The sequence below is a fragment of the Castor canadensis genome, chromosome 16 (genome assembly GCF_047511655.1).
Source record: "Castor canadensis chromosome 16, mCasCan1.hap1v2, whole genome shotgun sequence".
Classification (NCBI taxonomy): domain Eukaryota; kingdom Metazoa; phylum Chordata; class Mammalia; order Rodentia; family Castoridae; genus Castor; species Castor canadensis.
In genome coordinates, this window is record NC_133401.1 from 6222981 (window position 1) to 6231792 (window position 8812).

Below are 8812 nucleotides of genomic sequence, written 5' to 3' on the forward strand. Positions count from 1 at the left end.
AAAAATAGCTTTGACACATTACATAAGGCAGATATGTGAATAGATACACACAACTAACTAAGAAAACGTACCACAATCAGCATATGTATACAAAGTGCGACATTTTTAAGGAAAAATATTAATGAAACATTAGAGGACTCAGCAGCACAGTGAGGTACAAGTAGGAATTTACTTATAACACACAATTTGAACAAAAGTACATCAGAAACCAGAAGAGGGAATGATGAAACTAAATGAAGGTTAAAGGAGAGGAATTGAAAAATACCTAGAATAAATTGAAATTTAGAAGGTAATAGCTACAAGTTGTATTAACTATAAAAATACTGAAGAAAGGAGTAAGACTCACTTATTCATTGAAATAACTAATACAATATAAACTAACATCTGAGTGGAAAACTAGCTTAGATTTGCCTCAGAGCCTTTAGACATTGTGGAACCACACACGATTCATCTCAAAAAGGCTTCTGTCTCACAGAATATGTTCTATCCCTGAACCCATGCATTCCTATCTGTCCTTAACAAGATGATGTAGCACTTAGGAGCAAAGCTGCAGCCTACTAATCCTGCACTGGAAGCCAAAATCGAGAAGACCTCCACGGCCACCATGACCTTCCCCTTGGTGCTGTGGTAGACAGGCAGGAAGGTGACCCAGATACTGCAGAACACCAGCATGCTGACCGTCAGGAACTTGACTCCATTGAATGTGTCAGGCAGGTTCCTTGCCACAAAAGTCACAGTGAAGCTTGCGAGAGCCAGGGAGCCCAGGTAGCTCAGGGCACAGTAGAAGCAGTGACTGATTCCTTATTGCACATAATGATGATGTGGCCATATTCAGAGGGGGCAATAAATTCAGTGTCAATAAAGGGAGGAGAAGTTCCAAGACACATTCCACAGAGATCTGGATCAGGGTGCAGATAGGAATGAAATAGTTAGGTGCCTGTGACAGTAACAAATGCCTCCTCTCTTCCCTCTTTCTGAAGAAGTGATCTTGAAGGCCAGAACCACAGTAATGCTTTTGGCCACAACTGTGGAAACAGCCACAGTGAACACAATTCCAAATGTGGTTTACTGAAGGATACAGATGGTTGTGTTGGGATGTCCAATGAAGAGCAAGGAGCAGAGAAAACATCAAGTGAGAGAGATGAGTAAGATGAAGCTGAAAGGCTGGTTATTGAACTTGACAGTGGGAGTTTCTTGATTGTCCATAAAAACACCAAAAATAATAGCTGAGAGTGCAGAGAAGCAGAGAGCCATGCAGGCCAGAGACACCCCCAATGGGTCTTCATAAGCCAGGAAGCCCACACCTTTCAGGAGGCAGCTGTTTTGCTCTGTGTTGGCGCATTGATGATCTGGACAGCTCACACACTGGTCCTTATTTGGTGAGGAGCATGAATTACCATGAGTCAGTGATCAGTATTTTCCTTTCTCCACAGCCCATTCCACTGAAGAGGTCATTTGGTTAGATTAGCCAAAGTGTCCTCCTTTATTGGCTTAGACATAAACATAAACAATGCCATGTAACAAAAATTCCAAATTAACACTGCTCTTAACGTTCTTAACGGAGACAAAAATTATGCTATCAGTTCTTCTCCTTGTATACTTACATTCATGACATCATTTTTCTATTCTCAAAAATTCTGAAACTATTCTCAAAAATACACATACCTCACTAGATTAAGCCTTTATATGCTATCAATACTTATTCATTAAAAATGAGCCCTTACTGAAAAATAAATACAAAAATATTGTAAAAGAGACAATTTGATAAGTTCCAGGAAAATAGAGATGAACAATAACACTTGTTAACACTTGTTATCTGGTCAAGTATTTCCATACTATAACAACAAATTATATTTTTCACCACAAACATGTTAGAATTTGACATCAGTCACAGCAGCCTCTGCATGAATTGGAGAGTACTGACATTTCCACTGTGAGTCCTTCCAACCAGAAAGATGCTTTAAACTTACAATTATCCTGATCTTTTTTTGTTTATTTATATGTTTTTCTATAATTTCTAGGTAGAGCTATAATGGTTTTTAAGTCTGGAAACTTTATAGCCTAAGATGGAATAAATGTTATTTTAAAATTTCACAAGTATCTTATGACTTGGATGTAGAAAAAATGGTTTTACTCTTGTGTTCAGTCAGTAGTAAAATCAATGATCAATTAAGTTATTTACCTGGATTTAATACTGTCCCAATATTATCATGAGAAAATATCAGTCTTTTTTCTTTCTAATAAATGCATGCATTCTATTTGTTTAGCTGACAATATTGTATTGGCCAGGATAACAGCACAATGTATACCAGAAGTGGTAATTCGAGCATTTTGTCTCTCACTCTTGCTTCCATATTGAACCATAGTATATGTTATGCTTCTTTGATATTTCACAAATCCATTTTATAGTATTAAGACATCTACTCTTAATTTAATAAGACCTGTTATTGTTGTTATAAATCTGTAAGTCATGAAGGAGTATTGAATTCAATTTTACCTTATTGTGAAGGTGCCAACACACGTTGGTAACTGTGTAGACTTTTACATTACACTCCACAAGGCTGAATGTTGTAGAGAATTTAGCCATTAAGAATCATCATTTCCATATTCATAAACCCAATCAGTTGACTACATACTGTTATAGTTTGGAAACGACATGATCCCCAAAGGTCATGTGATGAAGCCTTGGTTCACAGCCGGTGGTGCTATGCAGAAGGGGGTAGAAACTTTGGAGGTGGGGTCTAGAGATGGGAAAGTAAGTAATTGGAGCCAAACCATATGGAACCTCCATGAATTCATGTCATTGTATGTTGTTTGTCCAACTCTTGTAAAATAATGCAGGGCAAGGGAGGAAGAGCTCTCATGAAGCTTTCAAAGCGTGCTCTAAAGCACAGATTACTCCTTGTATGAGTAGTTAGTACCCAGGACCATCATATCTTTCTCTTTGCTTCCCAACTTCATGAAGTGTGGGTTTTCTTCTGACACATTCTCCTTTGATGATGTTCTGTCTCACCACAGACCCCAAAGCTATAGGAAAACTAACCATGGACTGAAACACCCACAGCTGGGAGTAAGATAAACAGTTGCACGTGATCAATTGATTTGCTCAGGTATTTTGTCACAGTAATACCAAGTTAACTAACACAGATGACATCTATATCTTATGATATACAATATCTGAACATTTGGAAAAATTGGTGGGGCTCTACTGGTTGAACATCTGCTTAGCCAGCAGAAGCTTCTGAATTCAAAACCCACTGCAGCCAAGAAAAGGAAACACGTTGGTAAATAAATGCATTTCTTTTCTATCCATGATTTAGTTAATGAGAATGTTTCTTAAATTGGAGTTTATTAAATGTACATTTCTGGGTCACCAGTGATCCCAGCAGCATAAAAATCAGGGTAAAATTTAGCTTCTTCCTGCATAGTTCATTTTGATTAGATCCAACTCAGCTCTGTAATTCCCATGGCCCATTCTATCATAATTCAGATAAAGTCAATTGTCCACGTGGGACATATGGAGAAAACTTTCTTGCTTTCATCTTAAGTCCAAGACCTTCTGGAAAATTTCAGAAGTTGACAATGTCATCTTCTGCTTCCAATTTCCTTCTTTCATCCAAAATCTTTTGTTTTTCAGTAGGGTTGTTAAAGTGGATGTCCTTCAGAAAGAGGTCCAGCAAACAAAGATTCATGATGCTGTGTTGACATGTGTCCCAGGGGTAAGACAGAAAATCTAAAGATAGTTTCTCCCTGACCTTAATCCCTGCTGCATAGTTCCAGTAAAACACTGAGTTATAATGAAATAAAACAAGCAAAAGTCTAAGAACAATGAAGAAATCATAGTGTTTTCAATCCTGGTCACTCAGGATAGGACAAAAAAAAAGTTTCAAGAGAAACCACATCCATCTAAATAGTCATTAATGAGACAAATCTCAACTGCCTTGCTGAAGCTTACCAACATCATTTATTTTACACATGTTCTTAGAGTTTCAGTGTGCAAACTAGGAAATTAACACTTTAAAGATTATTTATTTATATAAAGTGTGCATTTTTGTGCTCACCAAGATATCAGTCTTTAAAGAGCTAGTCGTGCATTGCTTGTTATTTAAGAAATTCACAGGGAAAAATCTAGATTTTTAATATTGAAAACAATCATTGTGAGGATGACATGATCATTGATAACCCAAATATTGCTGAGGACCTAAAACAACTTTCCTTGAACTTACATGTTCTCCTTCATGAAGATATTTACACAGGTCTAGAATTACCTCAGAGACATTTAAATTGTTTCTTCTTTTGGTAAAGGATGCAAAAACACTTAATTTCCTGTCCTAGCAGACCCCTTTAGAAAGTCAATTTGCTCATCATAGGGGTCATTGAACACAAGACACTACCCGTGAAGGGGAAAACAACATCTGTCTCCCATTTCCCATTGGTTGAACATCTCTTTGTGTGAGAAACATCCCAGGAAGGGAGTGGATCACGGCATACACAGCAGTGTTTATATTGTAACTCTCTTAGACAAGGCCACGTCAAAAAGGAACCCAGGCAACCATGCCAACCAGGTGTTGTGTGGACAGTTCTCCAAAGTTGCACAGTCTTAGAAAAAGAGCAATTAAATAGAGAAACCACAGCCTAGTAAGGTTGAATGGAGTGAGCTTTTTCTCACTCCTGATTCTACTGAACCTAACTGGGCTAACTGGGGGTGATGGGAGATGCTGAAAGGACTAATGATAGACAAGCATGCATAAAGCTGGGGCCAGGTGTGCTGGGCACTCAGATGGGGACACATAACAGCCTCATTGCTTCTTTTCTCTATTATTCTCTTCATCTACTTTGCTTCTTTTCTCTACCTTTATTCTTTAAGGCCTTACTTCTTAAAGTCTTTCTTTTCTGTTCTTAAAAGTCTCTTTCCTTAGACTCGCTCTGTCCCATGTTTTCTCTTTAGCTTTCTTTAGCATAATCTCTCTTAGAGTCTTTGCCCCCAGACTTGCACTGTCCCATGTTCTTGCTTTAGCTTTCTTAAAGTTTCAGTGCTCAGACTTGCACACAGCAGCAGCTAGCTGCATCTAAAAACTGTATATGCATAACTCGTAAAGTCTTGATCCTTAGATTTGCACAGTCCCATGTTCTGTTTAGCTTTTCTTTGGCTTAGCTTTTTTAAAGACTCTGAAGTTCTCAGTGCAGACTCGCACTGTTCCATTTTCCCTTTAATCTCTAGCATAACTCAGCAGCCCACCAGCAGCATCATTCTTGCAAGCAGCCCACCAATCAATCCATCCCCCATAAAAAATCCTTGTTTCCTCCTTCAGTGAGTCTTTTATATCCAGTGGTAAACAGGAGGTGGAGCAACCGTTCTCAGGGAGGAGAGAAACCTGCATTGCTACTTCTCTAAACATAAGCAACTTAGGAAAAGCAGCTATGCTGCATCTCACCTTTTCACTCTCTTCTGCAGTTGGGGCCATGCCAAACTCAGCCTGTAGATTATTGGGCAAACCTGTGCTTATGTAGGCTTCTCATAGTCTGCTCCCCACAGCTAAAGTCTTCTGGGTATTTGGGAAGGTTAGCTGTCTTCACAAAATTAGTGAACACGGAAATGTCTCCATTGTGGTGTGTAAAAATGAGAGGTGCATGGAATGAATCTAACATGAAATATCTCTTCTTGATGGTGACATCATATCATAAAATCATGACCCAGACTTTCTCTGTCATTAAAAAATTGCACTGAATAGGCCATTAAGTCTTGTATGTATGCTGTGTCACCATAAATAAAAATCACATTTGCTGATGATTTAATGATATGGGTATCAATTAATGGGAGTTTTGATGCAAAGTGCACTGGGAGGATTTCCTTAAAGGCTGCATACACTCTGTTCTTGCCATCTCTTCCCTTAATTCTTGTGAAAACAACATACCCTTATCCTCTTCTGATATCAACAGCCCTACCCAAGTCCAGCTGCAATGAACTATCAAGGAGACCATGCTGAGGGCTAGAGATGTGTCCTTGTGGTCCATCTGATAGGGAGAAGGAAATTGGCCCTGGTCATCCAGAATAGGATCAAAAGTCCCATCAGTGAGCTAAAGAGAAAACAAAATTATAAGCAATGTGAGGAAGAGGACTACCACAAATTATAATCTCAGTCCTGATGTGTATTAAGCAACAGCTTGAAGTAGTAGGAAGGGAGTCTCACCTATCCCATTCTAAAAGTCATTTTACTCTTTATGAGAGATTTTTAGAAAAATATTGATTGTATTTAGATCTCTAGGTAATCCCTTTATCTGCTGTAACCTCACTGTCTTCTCTATTCCAATCAAAGGGAATGTGGATACCCCACCAAATTTGGAATTCTCATCCTTTGAGATTATACAATCTGAGAGGTTTATAAACCAGTTTCTTCTTTTCACCCTCTTCAAACACCTGAGAATATCATGAAAGTAGGTATGGTTTCTCAGCATCCCTATCCCTACCACCCTCACCTGTGGAAATCTGTAGAGTTCCAGTAGTATCCCAACCCGGAAGATGTTATAGTTGATGTTATGGTAAGTACTGCTACAGACTTGCTCTCTCTCATGCAGGTGCAATTAGGGATCTTGTACTGCCCAGAAAGCCAAGTGAAGGGATTTTCCAATGTTCACCATATGCTATAATTGATGTTATAGATGTCAAATCCCAGAGTCATGTTGTGTCAGAGATGAGGGGTTTTGTTGATCTCCTCAACTGCAAAAGTCGAGGCCAGAACAATGTGGAGTTCTTTAAATCAAGCCTGCATAAAAAGAATAGTAATTTAATTGAGAAGGATTAAAAATGATTAAGTTTTAATCCAAAGCAACGACATTGATGGATTGAACACTTGTTTCTTCCCAAAGTTAATATGTTAAAATGTACTAATATTGGGAATCAGATTGTGGAATCTTACTTAGGTAATTAGAATTCCATGAGAACATGAAAGAGAATTTCTCCCAGATGTGATTTACATCCTTATGAGAACCGAGAGTACTTGCTTTTCTTGTCAGCCATATGTGGACACATCAAAAACACTGATGTCCATTGAGCATAAAACAGGCCCTCCTGAGACACCAAAACTGCCTTGAGTTTGGACTTCATAGCTACACAAGTATGAAAAATAAGTATTTGAAGTCACCAAGTTTATGTTAATTGCTTATTAACTGCTCATGACAAAGACAATGTTTTAATTAAAGATAAGCAGTGAGAAGCAGAGCAAGATGGCAATTGAGGAAAATCCTCTGGAAATTTTCCTCAAAGATACCCCAAAATGAAGAGTTCTCCATGTATCATCTATCAGAATAGTAGGCAAAAATTTAGATGAGGGTCATAGTTCTCATTTTCATAGCAGATTTGCATAAAAATGCAATGGGAAGTAGTTTCTCACAACACTTACCTCCACCCAACTCCAAGTATTCAGTCGTGGAGAGAGGAGACTACAACTGTGGGAGGGAAGGACTTATTGCAGACCTTACATCCCAGTGTCCACATGGTGAAACCCTGCATTGGGAATCACAACATGATCCCCGTTATTGGCAAAACATTTAGATTGAGCTTTTAGAACTGTATTAGACTAGTGAATAAAGACCTTGTCTCCATTATCCCTTCCCACAATCTTGGGTAGGACCAGAGGTATTGAGACTATAACTTTTGTAGGTAAGTCATGAAAAGTAACTCAGGGCTTTTTCTCAGAACTCAGTGCCAGGTCCATCATGGTGAAACTGTGCACCAAGAAGAAATTGAAAGTCTTGCTCAGTACAAAGACCAAATCTCATAGGTAGAGCCTCTAAACAGGCTCTGGAGTGACAACCAGGCAGGTCAAAATGTCCTATACATCATTTTTTATCATAAAGAGTCAGGGGAAGACCTCTCCTCCTGGCTACACTGTACAGGCCCCTGTGAGTATGAGACTCAGGTGTGACCTAACTTAGGACAAGCCTTTGTGTCCAATGGACTTCCTTAACTCCACAACCTATCCTCACAATTTTAGGCAGTACTGCTATTAGGAGGACAGTGCTCAAGATAGGGACTGCAAAACAAACCTGAGATTAGGCAAAGACTTGTGCAACAGTAGGACACAATTGTTTTCTCCTATGTCATTACCAGATGGGGTGTGGAGCTCAGCATATCGACAAGATTGTGGAGGGTTTTGTGGCTAAAATGTAGTCAGAATATAGCTTAGAATCTACCCAGTGCTGAAGGATCTTCCTTTACAAACACTTCTCCAACATTGTGGAGTACACTGTGGTTCATGATCCCACTCACTGTTGGCAATACAACATAGTAAGTGTATGATTCTTTTCTGGAACTTAGTGGTTTGGTGATAACACTGGGAAGATATCAATGACCACCCTTCCTCCACATTGGCCTATGATGCACCCTCAGAAATTATTTCAGTGCCTTTTAAAAACATGTAGCTAGCACCAGGCTTTCAGACTTCTATTCCAACTGTCATTTCTAAAGCTGTTTGAAGCACTTTGGGCCATGAATACACTTCATGATCCAACTCAGCAATATGCAGCCTTGGTCCTGACCTAGTGCTGTGCTTGTGTTCTTGGGCAATAGGCTGAGGGTGTGACAAAGTTTTATAGCTTTGGTGGCCACATATGTGACATAGGATGTTAGAGGCTGGTCCAAGTACAGTAATTTTGTCACTGCTAGACATAATCCTACAGTCCCTGACAAAAAGTTGATAACCATGAAAGAGGAATTTGTACCTGTGCTGACTCCAGGGAGAAGCATACAGGAATAGATTACTTCACTTAGATACTCTCTAGATTTTTCTTGAATAACAAAGCCATAACATAT

At 39.0% G+C, this 8812-nt stretch overlaps 1 pseudogene; it reads right to left on the minus strand.

The window, feature by feature from the left end:
* Positions 1-456: 456 nt before the first annotated feature.
* LOC109676696 (vomeronasal type-2 receptor 116-like) lies at positions 457-5465 on the minus strand (annotated as a pseudogene).
* Between the last annotated feature and the right edge of the window lie 3347 nt (positions 5466-8812).